General features: G+C 34.4%; 1 long non-coding RNA gene across 1 annotated transcript; it reads right to left on the bottom strand.

The window, feature by feature from the left end:
• Nucleotides 1-15,347: 15,347 nt before the first annotated feature.
• On the bottom strand, nt 15,348-16,296 carry LOC114325656 (uncharacterized). Its single transcript, XR_003651714.2, has 2 exons — nt 16,101-16,296; nt 15,348-15,891 (listed from the first exon to the last, which is right to left on the bottom strand). It is a non-coding gene; the product is annotated as an uncharacterized LOC114325656 (long non-coding RNA).
• Nucleotides 16,297-21,888: the final 5,592 nt, after the last annotated feature.

Raw genomic sequence — 21,888 nt, 5'->3', positions numbered from 1 at the left:
CAGCACGCTAAGATTATACAAATACATATTAAAAGGAGGTGGAATTAACGGCCAAGATCTGAAAATAATTAGAAAGCTTTACTGGAATCAGACCGCAAATCTCAGAGTTGAAGGTGAACAAACCGAATATGTGAAAATCATGCTTCGAGCATGCCAAGGCTGTATTTTGTTTCCTCTAATCTTCAATATATACTCTGAAAGAATATTTATCGAAACTTTGCACGAAACTGAAAAAGGTATTCTACTAAATAGGTACCGGCTAAAAAACATCAGATATGCAGATGACACCATAGTATTCGCGGACAACCTAGAAGACCTAGTGAGTCTCATGAACCAAATCAAGTATTACAGTTAACAATATGGACACAATGTAAATGTAAATAAGACAATGTTTATGATCATAAGCAATAAAAATATAACAGAAGGCCAACCTTATGTAAACCAAACCCCTATAGAAAGAGTAATGCCCTGTAGAAAGAGAGCGCCCATCGGAAAGCTAGTTCTACCAGTACCTTCAACCGTATGGGGACCTTCTTCAATTAGTCCAGAGAAATAAGGTTTTTGTCGGGACACTGGAGCAGCCAGGTTTCAAATGGGTTTTTTGGGTACTATATACTTAACACATTATAAATACAAAAATACCCGTCACAGTTCGGACGAGAATTTTAGTTATTAACAAATAAGTGTCAAAAATGGCAGTTTTTTCGGTTAAATCGCTACAGCAAAAAATAGGGTAAATAAATATCTTACTTAGAGCATCAATCTTTTAGTAGATGAGCAAAGGTTCAAAATGGCTGTTTTGAAATTTTGGTCCGATCATTTGTTGCTTCACTAATTACAAAATAAAACTAAAATGTCGAAAATAAAAAATTTGCTATAACTTTTGCGAAAATTATTTTAAGACTTTAATATTGCATGAAAAGTTGAGACAATCAGTACATATCATGAACAAAAAATTTCAAGACGATGCGTCAATTAGTTTAAATTTTATTCAATTTGTTTATCCCAAAGAGCTTTTTTGCAATGTTATTGTTCATAAAATAATAATGATACAGTTATTCTGTGAAAACTACATGAAAGAAGAACACTTTTGTTTTCAAGGAATTTGGCAAAGTACAGTTATTTTTGGCTTAAAAACAATTTGAATAGATTTGTTAATATTGACTATAGATTAAATCTACTTTGGGATTTCAGAAGCTGGTACATGAATTTTCAAAAAAAAAAACTTTTCGCTTAGGTTAAATGTGGTGAAAGTTAGCCACTTTTATTATTTAATTCACAGTTACTTCTTGATAAGTATATAAAATTCTCCTGTAACAGTGTGAGTTACCATACTCCTCCGAAACAGCTAGACCGATTTTTATGAAATTTTACACGTATATCCTGTAGGACTGAGAATAGGTTTTAATCTATTTTTCATACCCATAAATTATAAGGGGGGCTGCCCCCTGACTATTTTTTTATCTTTTTAGATAAAATTGTCTACCATAATTTTATATGGCGTAGAATTAAAAAATACATACAACCCTTAATTTTTACTCTTCTATCACCAACCCCCATTTCTTAATAGTCATCTATATATTTACATCTACGAGATTCTCCTGTCACAATGTTAGTTGCCCTACTCCTCTGAGACCGCTTGATCGATTTTTATGAAGTTATATATGGATATTCGGTAGGTCTTAGAATCGGTCGTAATCTATTTTTCATATCCCTGAGTGATAAGGGAGTTCCCCCTAACATTTTGTAATGTTAGGTGGAGATATGTGTACATAACGTACTCTACAAGACTACGAGTACATACAAATTGAAAAAATTATGATCAAAATCCATCAACAAGCTCCGGAGATATTAATCGCAGCATATGTTTGAAGAATCAATTTCATTTTTTGAGTGCACGGATTTTAATAATTCCCCTTCATCGACCACGGATCGATTTCGTTAGGACGTAATTTTTAAAGCTTTATTAACCACTTTGTTTAAGTTCAAAGTTTACTCACACTTTTACTCATAAACTATATACCTTTAGCTTCAAAATGGCTTTCAAAAAATTAGGTTGCTTAATTGTTATAAACAAAGTAGCTGTGAATTAACTAAAAAAAAGTGGCTAACCTTGACGGTAATTACCCTAGGCGAAAAGTTTTTTTTTTAAATTCGTGTAAAAATACCAGCTTTTCAAATCCCAAAGTAGTTTTAAACTAGAGTCAATATTTAGGATACTTTATTTTTGTTATTTGTAAAAATGGGGACATCTCGTAATAAATAAATAAATAAATATTAAAAAAGTAATTCAAATTGTATATAAGCCAAAAATGACTCTACTTTATTAAAATATTTTCGGAATGATAAAAATGACTTTTTATTGATTTTTTTTTGAATTCTTTGAAAACATAACTATCATTCTTTCACGTGGTTTCCACAGAACTGCTATATCATTCTTGTTTTCTGAACAATAACATTACACAAAAAGCTCTTAGGGATAAACAAATTGAATAAAATTTAAACTAATTAACGAATCGTCTTGAAATTTTTTGTGCATTATACGAGTATGTACTGGTTGACTCAACTTTTCATGCAGTATGAAAGTCTAAAGGCCATTTTCGCAAAACTTATAGCAAATTTTTTATTATCGAAATTTTAGTTTTATTTTGAAAATTCTGAAGCAACAAATGATCGGACCAAAATTCAAAAACTGCCACTCAAACCTTTGCTCATCTGCTTAAAGAAGGATACTATAAATAAGATATTTTTTAATTACCGTATTTTTACCTGTGGCGATTTAAACGAAAACACTGCCATTTTTGACAAATATTTGTTAATAACTAAAATTCTCGTCCAAACTGTGACGGGCGTTTTTATATTTATAATGATTAAGTATATAGTACCCAAAAAACCTATTTGCAACATGGGTGATCAAGTGTCCCGAACATGGTATATTTTTGCCTTATTTCCCTGGCGTAAATGGCCACAAACTCCATCTTGGTATAAACGTAAGAATATTGCTATGCCACTGTTCTCTGTCCTTCTGTATGCTGTTGAATCGTGGACCTTACACGAAGATATGTGCAGGAAATTGGAAGCATTTGAGAAGTGGCTGTATCGAAGCATACTCCAAGTTCCGTGGACTGACCGAGTCACAAATGAGGTCTTCAGAAGAACGGAGAATAACTGACCACCATCAAATCTCTAAAGCTACAATACTTCGGACACATTATGCGAAATGAATCCAGATATACCCTATTATAGAAGCCATCCTGCAACGAAAAATATTTATATAAAGGGATTAAGGAAGAAGAAGAACATCCTGGTTGAAGAGCCTCGAACCTCAGAACCTTGTTCAACACCAACACCTGTGCAGCTTTTCCTCGCCGCTGCAGAAAAGATAAAGATTCTTCTGTACCTTCGTATATCCGTTTTCAAAATCTTTGAAATTTGCAAAAAAACGTATCACACTGTTTTTGTTTGAACAAATTAAGCAATGACCACGCATGTTATTGTATAAGTTTCGCAAAAAAATAAAGTACCAATAGATAACGCAGTCAAGTTGGGTTAATTCTGCGAAAATTATTTGTTAGATTTAAAATATTAATTGGAAAAAACATTCATTTGATATTAATGTATAAACATTTTTTACTTGTAAACTACAGTATGTTTTTATAAATTTTATTCCAAGCTCTATATCAGGAGTTTCCAACCTGCAAGGTATCAAGGGCCAAACTAGAAACTTTTGGTCTTGGTGCAGGCCGCACTTTAATAATAGGCTATTGGGTTTATGCAATCAAAACTAAAAATGTCTATTATTCCGAGAGTAAAGCGGAGGGAGGTTAGTTTCCCGAGTCCCGCTATTATTATACGAAATAATATGTATCCTGTTTTGTCAAATCTTAAAAAAAGTATATTTCTTAGTTTTGTAAATACACTCGCGGGACACAAAAATATGCCTCGCATGTTGGAAACCCCTGCTCTATATCGATTACGGAAATGCGGCAGATCACATATCAAGACACACAACTGAACACTGCCACAAACAACGAAGTAAAGAATATCGCTTCAAAAAGATGACGGAGTTTGATTATCTAGGAATAGCCCTAACAAGTAAAGGGAAAGAAAGGCAAGAAATTGATAAGTCAATTTCGAGAAGAAGGAAGACTACAAGAACCCTACACAAACTACTATACTAAGAGTAAATAACATCTCAGTAGAGGCAAAATCAGGGCCGGACTGGCTCCTAAAAAAGGCGCCAACCCAAATTCTAAAAAAGGCGCCAACCCAATCTCTAAACAAAGGCGCCAGACCCCCTTCTAAGCTTTTGCATCAAACTTTTTTGAAATCCTAGTGCATTAGGCCTGGATCCCGCGTACCAAAAAAAGTTGTATAATAGCAAGCTGAAAATTTGTTAATAGGTTAACGATGTCTAGTCGGATAAACTTGGATGTATGGGAACACTGGAATATGTGAAGTTTTAATTGTGGTAAGAGGTTAAAAATTTGAAGCGTCAGAATACGAAAACTGTCACATGTATTTTGTCGGACAGAACTTCCAATTTATTTTTTACTCACTCATTAAACTCTCATGGAAAAATCAGACTGGTACCAACTGAGCATTTTAATAAGTCAGACACGTAGAACATGTTAAATGACAGAAATTATGTTGGTGATAAATAGCAGTCTGATTTTTGCATAAGAGTTGAATGAAAGGGAAACAAATTAATTGGAAGTTCTGTCCGACAAAATACATGGGACGTTTTCGTAGTCTGACGTTCCAAATTTTTAACCTGTGGTACAATTAAAACTTCCCCTGTTCCAGTGTTTCCAAACACAAGTACATCAAAGTTTGTCCGATTAGACACTGTTAACTTATTAACAAATTTTCAGCTTACTATTATACAACTTTTTTTGGTACGCAAGATCCAGGCCTACATGTAAAGTAAATTAATATTACTTGTGAATTTTTTTAAGTTTAATATTAATTTAAAACAATAAAGTAATTTACTATTTTTCAACTGCTTCTACAGAAGAATCTACTGGTTCAAAAACATTGATCAACAATCATGATCATTGGTGTTCAACAGAAGGTACTTTTAAAATTATTTCGAATTCTTAGAGCGCTCTAAAATAGCAGAGTAAACCTCGATAAAAAAGCCGCAATCACACTGTTTCAGGTGATCCGTAAATGAGCAGTGAATGGCCTAATGTCAGTCGCTCGCAAACGGAGCCCTCGGAGAATTGGCGAAAGTCCTTTGTAATTCAAGCCTTAGCGTGGGCAAGGGCTCACTGCCTCGCCGGACAGTATAATTCTTTCCTAATCGCGGGAACTATATGGATAAGTATTTAATCATTTAGGAAAAAATAAAACAAAACGAAGTGAGAATGGAGCGTGTCACCGGTGGTGGTGCAGCTTTAACAAGGTATGAATGAGATGATAAGGTGTTCATTCTAGTAAAGGGAACAAAGGAAAAATTCTAAGCGAAGAGGGAAAGAGGAAGAAAGAGACTATGATCTTCGGAAGAATGGGATCTGTTCGAAGATCTCTGGTCAGTGGTAGGGACCTGACCAAGACGGATCTCCCAGGGGAGACAACCTTGCAAAGGAGCTCCTCACTTGGGGAGAAAAGACCTAGAGAGAAGGAGGAGAGCTCCGACATAACAGTCATGGTAAGAACAATGGATTAACTTACCAGAGTTTCAAATAATTTAGTGAAACTAATGTCCGACCATACAAACACGAAGGTCGAGATCAAGAATGAGGTAAAAAACTTAAAGATAGTCACCAAAGACATGAAGAGCAATCTCAGACAAGTCGCCCTCGGCAGCATTGAGAAACGAAATAGAATAGTAGAGCACACCGGTGAGGAAGGAACGACTAAGGAAACGGCAGGAGTGTCCACACAGGTCGGCTTCGAAGAGTTCTTTCCCGAAAAACTTCGTGAAGAAGAGATAGAAATGATCGCAACGGTTCTGAACGACTTCTGAGAAAGAGGCTTTAAAAAATAAAGGACATCATAAAGATGGGAAGAAGCTCACTATAGGGTCGCCAAACCGGGAAGATAGGATAAACCTACATGCGACTTAGTAGTGGTCATGGAATCAGTGAGGGGGAAAGGTTTCACGACCTGACAAGGAAAAACAGGAACTGGGAGTATGTGCAGGAGGTACATACAGACCAGGAAAGGTGGAGTACTTCCAACTTAGTACTATGAGCACGATGACAAGGACGGGTCAGAAGGAAGAGAACCGGGAAAACCGTCAGAATATTTTCATGGTCCCTGTAGAGAAAGGGGTGACGGAAATCGACGGGGACAAGAGACTACTGGCAATTATTTCTAAATTGAGAAAAGACATGGAGATACTGGGGACCAGAGAGGCGTCCCTAAGAGTAGTGGGGGCTACAAAGGTAGGAACTTCAGGAAGCTCCTGGAAGTTACATTTATGGGTATGAACTTTCACCTCGCGCAGGTGGAGTATGAATGCGGGGAAAGTAGGATGTAGACGCAGAAGGTGATCATGAAGGAAGGTAGAAAATCCCATGCCGAATTGCTCAAGCAAATCAAGGGTAGCCTAGACACAAAGAAGGAGGCGATTAGCATCACAAGCGCTAAGAATACTACGGACGGAACTTCACCCTCAAAGTGGCAGGGAAAGAACAGGCCAAGCGCCTGAAGAAGAATATCGTGGCCCGCACGGAGGAAGGGAAAATAGAGAAGGGAACACAAACATCATGGTCTTACTGACACACATCACAACCAAGAAGCCTCTGGAAAGAAAACATATACCAATTGACTGGAACTCGTGCAAGATTCGAGAGAGACTGCATGCCCAGCTCTGCTTTAGATGCCTGCAGTTCGGGCATAGTAAAACCGACTGCAAGGGAGAAAACATGACGGACTCCTACTACAGATGTGGCAAAGGGGGCACCAGGCAAGATAGTGTAGTAGTAAGGCGACTTTTTGCCTCACTTGTAAAGAATCCGGTCACAGAGCCGACAGCTTACAGTGCCCGCAGTATAAAAAACTCATCCTCGAAAAGCGGGGGCTTAAGAGACACCTGGCCACAAGGGATGAGGAAAGGGTAGATGAAAGCACCTAGGACCAGAACTCAGACAGCCTATAGGTATGTTAGAGAGATAAGAACCATCTAATTCGAAGTTCCTTTAAATAAATATGGGAAGGGCGAGGCCGCTCACGACGTTTCAGAGGTACTCACACGAAGGGAATGTTATCACATTTAGTCTCTCAACAAAGAATTATTAAAGATAAGAGATCTAACGTGACCATATACGTGATGAACCGAGGAGTTGGCATCACCAGAAACTTTGTTAAGAATCGGTATGTTGAAGTACAAGTTTGATACCTGATGGTGTGCAATTGCTATGTTTCACCAAATGTCCCGCTTTGAGTATATGAAGAGTATATTGACTCGATTATCCAAGAGGCTGGGACGGAGAGTGTACTGGTCTCCGGTTACCGATGGTAAAACCCATCGTCTATTTGTTGACTTCAAAGCCGCGTACGACAATGCTAAGAGAACAGTACTATACCAATCAATACATGAGTTTGTTACACCAGAATAACTAGAATGACCAACTCCGACCAACTAGAATGACAATGTCTGACTTAAAAGAGTGCGTAAGTATAGAGAAATATAATTCTAGAACTTTTGAAATAAAGGATGGACAAGGGGATGCGCCGGTAACCTGAATGTGAACGATCGTCCATGGAACCAAAGAGTTCAAGATGGGAGAGGGAAATACCTATGATAATGGATCCATGCACCTACGTTCGTAGGTAATAGTAAGTACTTTCCGGACATCTCGCTGGTTTCAACGTTACTTCTAAACAGGGTCGTAAGCTAAACTGTTTTAAAAGAAGAATCACTCAGCTTACATAAATATGTGAGTTTTGAACTAGCGAGCAAAAGAAAGAAACGGAAAGATGAAGATATCGATCTAAAGAGATTTTTAAATGAGTAAGTCTTTGTGGGTGCTTTTAGTTTGATTGGTCTGAGATGCGAGGATGTGAGTGAGTTGATCGAGGATCTGAGTGGGGCACCGGAGTTGGTTTGTGTTAGGTCAAATGGGTGGTATGAAAGAAAATAACCGTACTGGTAGAATGAGGGGCTTGAATATCAGAGAACGAATTGTATGAGAGTAAGAATGGAGTTGAAGAGGTTATTAAAATTTCAAACAGGAAAAAGAGAATCAATGAATTAAAGCGAATGCAGAACCAGTACAGAAATGAGATTACATGATTGAAGAGAGAAAAGTGGAGTAACCTGCTTCAGGATCTCAAAAGAGGTATCTGGGGACAGTGTTTCAAGATGGTGTGTATCTAACAGAAGGGGAAAAGACACACTATCCCCTGCCCGAGGAGAAGAGACTGTTTAATACGGGAGCGCTTTCCTCAAGTGGAGAACAGACGTTTAAGTGTTACTTGTTTCATAGAGGCGGTACTCTTTACTGAGTTGGAACTCGGCGAGGCCGTTGGATGGATAAAGATTCGAAAGGTACATGGCATAGACGGAGTCATACCGGAGGAGCTAAGGCTCGCCGCACAAATGAACCATAAGAGGTCAGAAAACCTTTGTGCCATGTTCGAGCTATGTGTGTTGGCCTTTGATTACCTGATACGAGTTGAATTTTGTTGTACCCACTGGCTTCATTATGATGTATGATTCTAGGGTGCAAAAATCCTGTATGTATGATTTAGTTATGGCGCGCAGAAAACTGCACTCATTAGGCCAATTGTGGGATGTAACACTATTGTAATATAATATAAACAGATGACATTGATACCTACGAAAGGCTCCTGAATCATAAAATAGCCGCGCGACTCATCTAAGCTATTTATTATAACAGAAACCGTGGATACGAAAGGCGCCCGAATCTTAAAGGCGCCGCGCTAATATGGTCTTCGAAGACGCCGCGCGTCCTCGGAGCAGATATTGATACCAACAAAAGGTCTTCGAGGGCGCCGCGCGTTGCATCTAAGCTTTTTATTATAATAGAAACAGCGGAAATTGATACCCACGAAAGGCGCTCAAATCGTAGAAATAGTCTTCGAGGGCGCCGTGCGTTGCATACAAGCAATTTATTATAATAGAAACAGTGGATGTTGATACCTACGAAAGGCGCCCAAATCGTAAAAATTGTCTTCGAGGGCGCGCGCGTCCTCGGAGCAGATATTGATACACACAAAGGCGTTTGAATCGTAAAAATGGTCTTCGAGGGCGCCGTTCGTCGCATCTAAGCAATTTATTATAACAGGAACAGCGGACATTAATACCTACAAAAGGCGCCCGAATCGTAAAAATGGTCTTCGAGGGCGCTGCGCGTTCTCGGAGCGGATATTGATATCCATGAAAGGCGCCCGAATAGCCTACGTTATTTGAATATCTGATATCTGGTATTTTGTTGTACCCACTGGCTTCATTATATAGGTTTCTGGTGCCAAACGGCGAAATCACAAGCAAGTAGAAACATTTTTTAGGGGAATGGTAGCTGCATCATATTTGTGTAACAGTTCAAAAAAAAATTTTTTTCAGCGTTTAATTTTTTTAATGGATAGATAGTAAACAAGGCAAAAGGCGCACCGGCCCGATGGCCGGTGGGCCGGCGGGCCAGTCCGGGCCTGGACAAAATTGATTTTATACCGAACAGTAATCGAGCCACAGTCTTTTACAGAAGCCAAACTTCAGTTCTCAGTAAAACTGATCAGTTTTTTCTCTAATAGAGATTTGTCATTATTTCGCCAAATCTAAAAACTGAAGATTGCTTCGATAGAAAACGCTGGAAATTAAGATGCGAGAAGCGGCGACAGCTGTAGAAGACTCGCTTATTATACATTACTCCAATTTGAGTTTATAAAGGCTGTTGATACAAGAGAGGTATTATTCTCTATTCTAGAGATGTAGAGACGTCAATTGCGACGTGTACACATGTCTTGTTGATTACCAGAAAGCGTTTGATTGAGTACAGCACGCTAAGATTATGCAAATACATATTAAAAGGAGGTGGAATTAACGGCCAAGATCTGAAAATAATTAGAAAGCTTTACTGGAATCAGACCGTAAATCTCAGAGTTGAAGGTGAACAAACCGAATATGTGAAAATCATGCTTCGAGCATGCCAAGGATGTATTTTGTTTCCTCTAATCTTCAATATATACTCTGAAAGAATATTTATCGAAACTTTGCACGAAACTGAAAAAGGTATTCTACTAAATAGGTACCGGCTAAACAACATCAGATATGCAGATGACACCATAATATTCGCGGACAACCTAGAAGACCTAGTGAGTCTCATAAACAAAATCACGTATTACAGTTAACAATATGGACCCAATGTAAATGTAAATAAGACAAAGCTTATATGATCATAAGCAATAAAAAGATAACAGAAGGTCAACCCTTTGTAAACCAAACCCCTGTAGAAAGAGTAATGCCCTGTAGAAAGAGTGTAGAGAGAGAGAGTGCCCATCGGAAAAGCTAGTTCTACCAGTACCTTCAACCGGATGGGGGCCTTCTTCAATGGCCACAACCTCCCTCTAGGTATAAAAGTACACCGAGAGAAAAAAATTCTTGACAAAGAAACTTTATTAATATTTAAGAAAGATCGACTTGGCACATTGCCTAAGAAATATATCATTGTATGTAAGATATAATTTTCTAAAATATTTCAAATAAATTTTAATATACCCAAAGAAATGTATCTTAAACATGATTGAACTATCACTTTCTTGCAAACTGCAAACCCATTTGTCAGAAAGAAATTATAATTGTCATAAGAATATATTTTCTTGGCATTACAAAACTCTTCTTTCTGAGCAATAATATTTCTTAGTAAGGAATATTGTTATTTTACCATTATTAATTAAAGTATTTAATGTTAAGAAATATATGTCGCAGATATAATTGTACATTTAGAATTAAGTTACATTTCTTAAAAATAAAGTGATATTACATACGGCGAAATAAATCATTCTGCTAAGGTAAAATTATTCTTTATTAGATAATAAAAACAGGATATAAAACGTTAGATATTAATACATACAAATAATTTCTCCACTCTTAAACCACTGGCTTCTATACAATAATAAAAGGATGCAGAGGCAAATCCAACTTCCGTAATTTTTCCTTTTTTTTTTTGTTAATAGCACTTTGTATATCAGCAATTACCTAAAACAAAACCGTTATGTAGAAAGAGTAAACTTACTTTAATAAAATAATTTTTATAAGGATATATTATATATATATATATATATATATATATATATATATATATATATATATATATTATAAGGATGTATTATAAGGATATATTATATGTACTTATTAAGTACATATTACTTATTTTGACAAAAGGAAATACAAAAAAAAAACAAATACACGGGCCCACATAAAAACTATTAATTTTTGGTATAAGAACGATAGGTATCAGTAAAACAGTCTACAATCCAAAAACATTTCTTGGCATTTTAACAAATAATAATCAATCATATTTAGTTCAAACATGGCTTTATTTATCCTACCATCTTTGTTACTTTTTTTCTTTTTGTATATGAAATATTAATCATTTATCTGTATAATATCACACAATAGACATTGTTTAGCTAAAATAAGAAAAAAATACAACCAATGTAAAACATTGAAGCAGACATATATTGTAATTTTGTTTATTTATATAATCTAAAAGAGACAGCAAACCTAATCATTCAGAAATTTTATTACAGGAAAGTATTATTAGTTTACATCTTAAGTTATTTTATACCTATTAACTAGTTCAGTTTTCGTCAATAAAAGTTTTTAACCGTTAAGATGTTTCTTTTAGACTAAGTAATATTTCTTTATGACAAATAAAGCACACGCCATGTTTGATATAACGTTGAATTGTAGGATTGTATATAGAAGACGATACATTCAAGAAACATATTATAGTTTATACATAAGTATACACATTTTTATAAAGGAACTAACCTCTATACAGTTCTACCATTTATGGAAGCCCCTAGTTGGTTAATAGCTCCTTTCAATATTGTTCTGAAGCTTTATATTATATTATTCTCTCTGAGGTGGAAGTCGAAACGTCAATAAAATCATTTTTTAAGTTAAATTGTGGCTTATTTCCCAGTTAGAATAAGATCCTTTCTTTCGGAGTTGTCCATCATTATAGATATCTAAAATGCATATAAAGATACTATTAAGTTTGTTTTAGAACTACATATTCGGATATGTAACAATATTATTATTACATCTTAAATTATTCAATTTACTTTTATTTATTACATATGTACATGTACGTACCTTCAAACTATCCCTTAGATTTTAAAGAAAACCAACAAATCCAAAACCATCTATGAAAATGAACTAATGCCACGCCATCTTGTCAAACACTGGGATTGAATCACAATTCACAAATAGTGAATAATGGTTACTGCGCAACTCTTTTGTGGAAGAAAATCTCTTTGCAAGTAACATTTCGGCATTAATGATAAAGCTTTTATTTAATAACCACAATTACTACAGAGGGTATTTCTGAAGAATTATTTCTTGTGGTTTAAAATATTTATTGATTGCAAGAAAATTTCTTGTTCACAAATATAAATATGGATTAACTTTACATATATTTCTTATACTGCAAAATATTTGTAGTTTTCAATTTAAGAAACAAAAACTTTAGGAAAAGGAAATGAAAATGTAACCATTAATGCATTTCTTAGTATTGAAGAAATTATCTGTAAGAAATTATCGAGTTGTGTTTAAAAAACTCGTTTCTTTATATGTGAAGCGGTATGTTTAAGTTAATATGATATGGTAACTTTTAAGAAAGATAGCTCAAAGAAATCACTGTTTTAGAAGAGAAGAAATTGTTCTCTCGGTGTAAGAATACTGCGATGCCACTGTTCGCTGTCCTTATTTATACTGTTGGATCGTGGACCTTAAACGATGATATGTGCAGGAAATTGGAAGCATTTGAGAAGTGACTATATCGGAGCACACTCAAAGTTCCGTGGACTGACCGAGTCCCAAATGAGGAGGTCCAGAAAAATGAAGAAGAACCGAGAGCAACAATCAAATCTCGAAAGTTACAATACTTCGGACACATTATGCGAAATGAATCCAGATATGCCCTCCTACAAGCCATCCTGCAAGGAAAATGTTTATAAATAGGAGTTCAGGATGAAGAAGAATATCCTGGTTGAAGAGCCTCGAACCTCAGAACCTGGTTCAACGTCATTATCTGTGCAGCTTTTCCTCGCTGCTGCAGATAAGATAAATATTCTTCTGTAACTTCGTATATCCGTTTTCAAAATCTTCGAAATTTGCAAAAAGCCGATCACACTGTTTTTGTTTAAACAAATTAAGCAATGGCCACGCGTGTTATTGTATAAGTTTCGCAAAAAAATAAAGTACCTACCAATAGATAACGCAGTCAAGTCGGGTTAATTCGGCGAAAATTATTTGTTAGATTTAAAATATTAATTGAGAAAAACATTCATTTGATCTTAATATATAAACATTTTTTATTTGTAAACTACAGTATGTTTTTATAAATTTTATTCCAAACTCTATATCAGGAGTTTCCAAGTTACAAGGTATCGAAAGCCAAACTAGAAACTTTTGGTCTGGGTGCGGACCGCAATAGGTAATAATAGGTTTATGCAATCAAAACTAAAAATGTCTATTATTCTGAGAGTATAGCGGAGGGAGGTTAGTTTCCTAAGTCCCGCTGTTATTATACGAAATAGTATGTATCCTGTTTTGTCAAATCTTAAAAAAGTATATTTCTTAGTTTTGTAAATACTCTCGCGGGACACAAAAATATGCCTCGCATATTGTAAACCCCTGCTCTATATCGACTACGGAAATGGGGAAGATCACATATCAAGACACACAACTGAAGACTGCCACAAACAACGAAAGTAAAAAATATCGCTTCAAAAAGGTGTCTGAGTTTGAGTATCTAGGAATAGCCCTAACAAGTAAAGGGGAAGAAGGAAGAAAGCCAAGAAATTGATAAGTCAATTTCGAGAAGAAGGAAGATTACAAGAACCATACACAAACTACTATACTAAGAGTAAATAACATGTCCATAGATGCAACATTGAGATTATACCGAACAGTAATCCAGCCCACAGTCTTTTACAGAAGCGAAGCTTCAGTTCTAAGGACAACTGATCAGTTTTTCTCTAATAGAGATTTGTCATGATTTCGCCAGCGTCACTGACAATTAGAAATGAGTAAATATAAAAAAGAACTTACCTATACTGCACAAACTAACTGAAGCCTCTTCAAAAGCAAGTGAGTTAATTTTACTTGTAGAATAGGATAGATATAGTTCTCTGACATATTCTCTGATATGGTTGTGTATTAAAAAATAAAGTTTACAAAAACAATACAAAGCTGTTAAAAAGAAAAATAGAAAGAGAGAAATGAGGAAGATACAAAGCGACTTGGTTGTACAAATTCCGAGTAAGACATATTATGTAGAGATAGAATGGAAGCAAACACACAGATATTCAAAAGTAAACCAGGGTTATAAGGCCAAAAGAACGAAGATTAAATGCTTCTGATTAAAATTCATTCATATTCAAATAATTTTTAAAATTTTTAGTCTAAATAACCAGATATGAGACTATCTGTTAATATGAAAAACATTGACAAGACATTTGAGTACCACTCACTTAATTTAATTCAGGTGTTGATATGCTTATCCAAATCTCACAACAAAAATGCTACATACCAATCCTTGGGCGCTAAGGTCAACTTTTAATTTAATTGGTTTGACAAAAAAAGTAAAATAAGAGACTTCAGCCAAAACAAAATACCTACTTGCCAAATTATCTTTTTTAAATAAACAATTAAAATCTCTTTTAAATAAACAATTATCTAAACAACGCAATACGAAAAAACAGTGTATTTATTTATTATTATTGATTATTTATCATAACGTTCTTCTATATATTCCGTAAATCGTGCTCCATATTACGTGGATAGCAGATAGATAATCTTCTATGGTTATAATACGGGGTCTTTCATTGGGAAAGTAACATACGTTAACTGTAGAAAGAGTTAACTGTAGAGGAAGTTGCCTAAACACGGGCCCTCACTTTGTTTTTGAATTTTAAAAAATTCAAATTTGAAAAAAAAATAAAATTTTTTTCCAATATATATCTTATTATGTTCTACATAGGTGTCCATTTTATTTATATTTTTTTATTAAGTTTTGTAGGCGTGAAAATTTTTTTCTCGAACATTGCATTTTTGTGAGTTTGAGTAATGTTTCCTAATGTGGGCCCCTAAAAAAATATTAGAGAAAATTTTAGGAAAAACTTAAAAATAATAACACTAACAATTAAAATGAACAAAATTATAATTTTACATTCAAAATTTAATACTTGACATTCAAGTACGACAATAGTCGTATATGTAGTGCCCCTGTACTTTCTTCTGCCCCTGCACACTCAACGTGAGCCCAGAGGGAACACATAAGGAATTTAACTTAACGCTCTTCTTTGCAGTTATCTAACAATTTAACACAGCAAATCAAGTGACGTCTTCACTGTGACGGAAGACAAACCTGGTGGAATTTCTAACTCAAAAGAACCTGAGGATATGGTGTCGCTCGAGTTTCACTGGAGCTAGATTTTCCTTTGAACTTAAAATTGTTGTTAGCTTTCTCTTTTCTTTCCAACAGGAGACATTTTGAACCACGACCTTTACCACGTGTGGGTTGTTTATTGGCCTTAGTTACTTTCTCCTTTTTAATTGTTGCAGCCTCTTCTAATGGCAATTTGTAAGGAGAAGAAGTTATAAGTACTGAACTGGTTGCTGAACTTCTATCCTCTAGTAGAAGCTCGTTTCTTAATTCTTGGTATAGGGTTAATACGGCATAATATCTGCAAAATAGTATCTATCAATTTCAATGTTACAAGACAAAAGGGGGGCCCACATTAAGAAATTTTGGGGGGCCCGGATTAAGCAGCGGTTAACTAAAATTTAAATATCAAATTTCTTATTTTAAAAATTAAGTAAAGCCAAATGTTACATCGTAAATCAGTAGCTTGTAATGTCCTCTTTAAAATAATATAATGGTTAAATCACTTACCAATATAATATCAAATCCCGGCACTCGGCACCACAAACTAAAAGCAATTTTCCAACATAAGATTTAGCTTATTCACTAAAGATATCTAAAACAAGTTACGACAGCGACTGCAATGGTCGGCCGTGCTTTGGTCTCACAAGGGACTTAATGTTTAACAGTGTTGCCGCCTTGCAACTGTACCGTACCTAAATATCAACCTAGGGGCCCGCTTTAGGAATGGGCCCGGGTTTAGGCAAGTTTCTTTAATAATAACAAAGATACAGGGTGTTTTATCTATTTGACCATTTTCTTATTTGGTTCATAACTTTTTAACCACACTGTATATTTATTTCTTATTTGGCACGCAAATACTCTTTAAGGTGTACAATCAATGAATTTTTTTACAATTGAAAAAAATCCAGGTTCGAATTAAAAAATATTGGAAAATGTTCCGACCCAAAAACAACACACTGTACATTAATTTTTTTTTAATGGATTTTGCAATATTTGAAAGAGGATGAAAAACTAAATTTAGTACTCTAATACTTTGAATTTCCGGCAAAATGAATTTTCTAGTAAAATTTTGAATTTGAATTCTGAAATTATGTGAATTGCGAGAACTTGAAGTAGAAAAAAAATTGAAATACAACTTATAACTTGTTAACCACACTGTATATGTATTTAATATTTAACACACGAATATTCTTTAAGGTGTTCAATCAAATAATTTATTGATGATTATAAAAAAAATCCAGGACCGGATTAAAAAATAATGGAAAAATGTTCCAACCCAAAAAACACCCTGTATATTAAATTTTTTTAAAATGGATTTCGCATTTGAAAAAAGACGAGAAACCAAATTTAGTGGTAAACTTAGAATTTTCGGCAAAATGACTTCTCTGGTGAAATTTTGAATTTGTATTCTAAAATTTTGTGAATTGCGAAGCTCGAAGTAAAAAAAATTAAAATGTAACTTAATTTTAATTAATATGATACCATTATTTAATCTATATTGGTAAAATATTAACATTTCAGAGTTTTTTTTTATTATGGCTGCAAATAATTCATAACAAATATCCACCTTTAATTATTAATGACATAATAACAGAAATATTGGCCGAAATGATAAAATCAGGAGGAAAAAGACTACAAAAAGAGATATATGACCTGAAGAGTACAGGGGAAAAACAAGGAATGTCAAATTTTATACATATTGAGATAAACACCAATAAAGGTTTAATTCTTTTGATACCTAAAATCTACTTATGAGTTTCTTAGCAGAATACTAGCAATTCTTATTCTATAATCTGAATATAATATGAATCTATATTAATTTATTAATTTAATAATGTACCAAAAATTTGCTAACATTCCTTATTTTTGTCCAGTGGGGTGCGGACAATCCTGGTCCTTCGACTTGATACAAAAGCTTAGAAAATTTATATAGACTGATTTTTCTATTTATTGTTCTGAATCGATATACTATAGTATTTTTACTACAAAAACGTTATTACGTAGGTCAAAATTTTTGACGTAAGAGAACTGTCAAAACATTAGAATGTGACTTTTCATTATTGCCGTGTTTATAATAAACATAGTAATAATGAAAAGTCACATTCTAATGTTTTGACAGTTCTCTTACGTCAAAAATTTTGACCTACGTAATAACGTTTTTGTAGTAAAAATACTATAGTCGATAGTACTCAGTTTTTGCTACCACATGGCGAGAAAAGCCAAAATTAATGAAAAAGTGACATTCCTTGTTTTTCCCCTGTACTCTTCACCTGATAAAAAGAATATGGGAAGTAGAAAAAATGCCAGAAGAGTGGACCATAGCAAGGATATGCCCTATACATAAAAAAGGTGATAGAATGCTATGCGAAAACTATCACACTACTAGAAATAGTTTGCAAAATCTTGGCACCAAGTATAAGAAAAAGGCTAAATCAATATTCGGAAAAAATATAGGGAGAATGCCAGGCAGATTTTAGAAACACGGTCAACGGCGGACCAAATATTTGCCTTAAAAGAAATACAGACTACCTGTTACGAACATAAAACAGTACTATACGCTTTGTTCATCGACTTTAAGCAGGCCTGCGATACAGTAAACAGACAGCAGATTTACGAACTGATTAAAGAATTGGGAATACCAAGTAAAATTGTGAGGATGGTAAAGATGACGATGGAAAACACAACAAACGAAATAGCATGGAAAGGGTATACATCCAAGTTTGAAACCAAGGAAGGATTACGACAAGGAGACCCACTATCAACAACTGCATTCAATCTAACATTGGAAGGAATAATCAGGAAAAGCGGAATAAACATGCAAGAAACGATATTTAAAAACGACTACAAATACGTAGCATTTGCAGATGATCTGACGTTATTAGCAACAAGCAAAAAAGAACTACAAAAGTTAATGAAAAACATAACAGAAGCCAAAAATTCGGACTTAAAATAGATGAAGAAAACACAAAGTATATGATAATGTGAGATATCCAAAAAGAAAAAGAAAATAACATCCTAGTACAAATAGATGGAGAAAAAACATACTCGTTCAAAAGAGCCAAAGAAATTATTTACCTGGGAGCCAAAATAGATGAAAATGGTCATGAAGAAGGGGAGATAAAGGCAAGAATAGCTAAAGGAAATAAAAAATATGAAGCATTACGCACATTATTGAAATCCAAATACGTATCAAGAAAAACAAAAATAAGAATTTATAAGACTGTTATCAGACCTACAATAGCATACGCATGCGAAACATGGGTGCTCAAAAAGCCAGAAACAGACCTTTTAGAAAGATGGGAGAGAAAGATGCAAAAACCAATATATGGAGGTGTGAAAATAGAAGGTCAGTGGAGAAGAAGAACCAATAAAGAACGACGACGATCAAAGCACAGAGAATACGGTATTTTAGACACATCGAGAGAATGGGAAGTAAACGAATGCCCAAAATGGTAGTCCCACGGAGACCAATAAAAAAAGGCAAGGAAAGGCAGACCAAGGAAAAGATGGAAGGACAGTGTGTATGAAGACTTTGGGAAAAGTAACATTGAGAGATGGAAAGAACTAGAATTGGACAGAAGGAGATGGTGGGAGCTGGTGAAGGAGTGTATAAATAGACTGAAGTGTAATTAAATAAAATTTATAAGATAAGTAAGTTATATAAAGTTATTTATTATTTACGTAATTAGAAATGTAAACATTTTAGCCATAGGTCTACAAGGCCTATTGCGCTTAATAAATAAATATATAATTATTATTGAATAAATAATAAAGAGTCTACAAAAATACATAACTTCTATCAACGAACTATCTTAAAAATTAAAAAAAAACAGAAATTTTTTTTTGAAAATAACTTATTAAAACTATAGTAATTGTTCAAAATGACCACCACCTTGTTGTAGGCAAAAGACTCCATAAGGAAAAGTTGCTGAAGACTCCATAAGGAAGAAACATATTTATGTCAACGTATGATGGAGAGAGGTTCCATCAAGACATAAAGGAGATGGAGAAACGTTACCAAGGAAGATGAGATATTAGAATGATGACTGATTACTGCTGGACGTTGAAGAGGTACTCGCTCATAAAAATCCATAAAAAGGAAACTACAAAAAGGCAGTTTTCACGGAAAAATGGACTGATTTATATGACTTAAGCGATGATGTTCGACAAAAAATCGAGATTCCCAACTGTTATTCTCGTATAAAAATCCTGTACTGTAAAAATGCATTTCCAATAGTTTATAAGCCTTTAGGACAAAGAGAGAGAGAGGTTGATTTTGTAGGTATTTTACTTTTTGCGTTCCCTTAAGTGGTAAAAAAACAATGAAGTAATAATAGTTTCGATAAAGAAGTTTTAATAAAATCATATTTACATTATGGTAAATCGCTGATACGTTTAAAAAGAAAGATAAAAGTTTAATATAAAATAGCATTTGCGAGTGCAAAAAGGTTAAATTCGTGTGTGTATACCGGGTGTGCCAAACGAAGCAGGGCGGTCAAATATTTCGCGAAGTTTACATGAGATCGAAAAACTGAAAAACACATGTTCGATATTTTTAAAAGTCTATAGAATTACACTAAATACGACTCCACACCATTACCAGCCATTACTTCCTGAAGGCGAGTTAAATTGAAACTTTTTCTTTTTATTGCAGATTTGGATTCCTCGTAAAAAAATAAGTAAATTTTATCCTTATTCTTCTGCTTCTTCTTTTATTAGGCCTCTTGAGCTGTTCTTAATCAATTTTGAGCATTGGCGAAGCGTCCATGTAACCATTGTTACCATTGGTAACAGTTAAAATTTGTAAATAAATATTTTATGACTACTATGAAATAATTCCATTTATCTATTTTTAAAAAATAGAAATATTTGTTAATAGTATCTACCTAATTCAGTAAAATAGCCAACTAGACGCACGAAAATATCAGCGAGTTTATGTAAAATCGGTTGCACGTTATTATAAATACGCCCTTACCACAGTATAAAGAGGTTCCATATACTGTGCCCTTACCGTGCGCCCCGCCGTTACCAGTACTGTGAGTGGCAACGATGGTAGGATCTTTGTATCGGTCAGGACTGGATCGTCTCTGAAAATTTTGCGGGCACGATGGCTCTGAAGCCGCTGTGGATTAGTATTCGTGTTACCAAATTTTAATTTGGTGACGCTAGGTAGGGCCGGTGTCTATCAGGACAGAAAATACCGACCGTAAGAATATCAGACTTAATAAATGCAATTTTAATTATTATTATAATTATAGGTAATAATTATAATTCCATTTATGAAGTCTGTTATTCTTAGGGCCGGTATTTTCTCGATTAAACTCCGGTTAGTTAACTGTACCGGCCCTTTGGATTCGACTATTGCATAATATGCATTATTAATTATTAGTTTATAACTTGTAACTGTACTTGCTTATTATACAGATAACATATACAGGGTGAGGCAGATAAAAGTCCTATTAGAAATATCTCGAGAACTAAAGGAACCAGAATCATGAAAATTGGAATGAAGGGGTTTTGAAGTGTGATCTCTTTAATGAAAATATTTTCATCGATTTGCTACTTCCGGTTATACCGGAAGTGGCTTATTACTTCGTTTTTTTAAATGGAACATCCTGTATATTTTACATTTTTGGATTCTCCTGGATGTCTTCTTTCTTAAAATATGAGGTTTTGTAATGTTATGCAGTTTAGTTTAAAAGATAATTAGGTTTTTTTTCTTAAATTGCTAGCAACATCCACACCCTGTAGAATTGTAGTAGTTTGGCATCAAAAACTCTATTTATGTTCAAATGATTTTTAGTATAGTCTACTATTGTTAAAAATTGTTAGTATAGCTAAATGTTGAATTGGACTATACAGGGTTGGTCGAAACTCGGAAATAGTATTTTCTGAGTTTTCTTAAATGGAACACCCTATATTTTATTATCGTAATGAAATGATATTTTATGCTACTTTTTTATTTCTTAAGCATTCCCTATACCTAACTGCTTTAATTTGTGAGTTATTGGTGATTCAAGCCAAACATTAATTTCAACAAAAAATACGTGAAATTTTATTAGGTTGGCCGTGAAAATATTCAATCACAAATAATTTTTCGGAAATAAATACATATTAATAATCCGGACCTGGTAGGCAAATTGTGAGGTTTGATTAACGTCTGTTCCGTGAATAATCCAATTTCCATTGGAATTACGAATAGATAAATCGCCAAGTTAACACAGTGTGTAAATAAAAGTACAAGTGCACTAGTGAGTGAAAATAAATCGTCCAAAGCATCGAAAAAGTAAGATCT

This window comes from Diabrotica virgifera, chromosome 4, assembly GCF_917563875.1.
Source record: "Diabrotica virgifera virgifera chromosome 4, PGI_DIABVI_V3a".
NCBI lineage: Eukaryota > Metazoa > Arthropoda > Insecta > Coleoptera > Chrysomelidae > Diabrotica > Diabrotica virgifera.
Note: the sequence above shows the minus strand (reverse complement) of the source record. Positions and strands in the feature narration are given on the sequence as shown.